This window comes from Saccopteryx bilineata, chromosome 6 (genome assembly GCF_036850765.1).
Source record: "Saccopteryx bilineata isolate mSacBil1 chromosome 6, mSacBil1_pri_phased_curated, whole genome shotgun sequence".
Classification (NCBI taxonomy): domain Eukaryota; kingdom Metazoa; phylum Chordata; class Mammalia; order Chiroptera; family Emballonuridae; genus Saccopteryx; species Saccopteryx bilineata.
In genome coordinates this window covers 45,644,548-45,645,981 of record NC_089495.1, presented here as the reverse complement: position 1 = coordinate 45,645,981, position 1,434 = coordinate 45,644,548, and the positions used below count along the sequence as shown (strand labels likewise).

Sequence of the window (1,434 nt, the reverse complement as noted above, 5' to 3'; positions counted from 1 at the left end):
GGTGGGATCAATAGAACAACAACAACAACAAAAAGTGCAGAACAGAATGGACTGGGTTTTGAGAAGCCAAGACTGCTTGGAGTTATGGAATTTGGGCACAGGCCAGAGACTTGAGGTGATCTTCTTCAGCATATTTATCTTATAGATGAGGCAATTGAATTTGATAGATATCAAAGTACATGTTCAACATCACATGATAGATGTGCTAACACAAGAAAGTTTTTAAATTTCATCAATACTCTTCACCTTATTCCATAGATAACAGAGTAATGATCAGAGTGGTGGTGAGGGGAGGAAGAGGAGAGTTATAAAAGCATAAATTTAACATACACAGCCTAGGAAAGAATTCTTGGAATGGAGGACTATGTATCAAGAGGATATATGACATGAATTGGCCAAGAAGAATTGGAATGTAATTCACAGCATGCGATATTCATTGCTTTAGTACAGCAATGGAGACAAAAATGATATATTTAGGAAACAGTAAAGAGATCTGTCAACTACAGCAAGGTTTTAACCTATGTACAGGAGATGAGTTGATAGTGGAGAGGAAGTAAGTCAAATTGTATTCAAAAGTCTTTGAAAAGTAATTGAAAAACAACTTAATAATATAATTTAATAAATTATAATTAAAATAAATGACATTAAGAGCTCAAACTAGTAAAATTTACTTTTTGGAAATAAATGTATGAATATTTTTAGGTGAACACTATTAAATTTAAGTTAGGACTAAATGTATAATGATTTTTTTATAAGTATGCTGCCTGTTATGTACATACAATGTTTACTTTGTATTTTAAAACTTTATTGTAAATCATAAGTCAAACATTATCTTGTGCTTATACAAATTCTGTCAGCCAATTTACCACTAGTTGGACTGCAAGTTGGCATGTTTATGCCTACTATGTAGCACTAACACAATTAAAATGTTTATAAGAAAACATAAAATGTTTTGACATTTAAAATCTTACTGGACAATTATATACAAAAATAATACTTTTTTTTTTCCTTCCACTCTCCCTCTTACTCTCCTAAAGGAAGAGAAGAACTATCATCAGTGGCAAAAGGCAGTTGCACAAGCAACACCAAGAGCCGGCTTCACGCTCAGGAGAGAACACTGCAACTCCTCCTCGTGGTTTCTGGTACTTTACATGATCAGAGAAACTTCTCTAGTAACAAACTATAGAAATGATCCCTGAAAGTATAGTCTTAATAATACTTATTTTTATTGACAATCTTGGTGATTTCAATATGATCATAGAATCTTGGAAAAAATAAAAAATTATTGTTTGTGGTATTAGGGATACTTTAAACAAAAAGAACTTATAAATAAAAATAATTTAAAGTGACAATATATGTGTGAGTACTCATTAATTTCATGTTAAAAATAAACTATGATTAAAGGGTATAAAGTTAGGTAGCATCCCAAATTCA

General features: G+C 31.2%; 1 pseudogene; it reads right to left on the bottom strand.

Annotated features, from left to right (window-relative positions):
• Positions 1–1,010: 1,010 nt before the first annotated feature.
• Positions 1,011–1,211, bottom strand: LOC136309679 (small nucleolar RNA U3; annotated as a pseudogene).
• Positions 1,212–1,434: the final 223 nt, after the last annotated feature.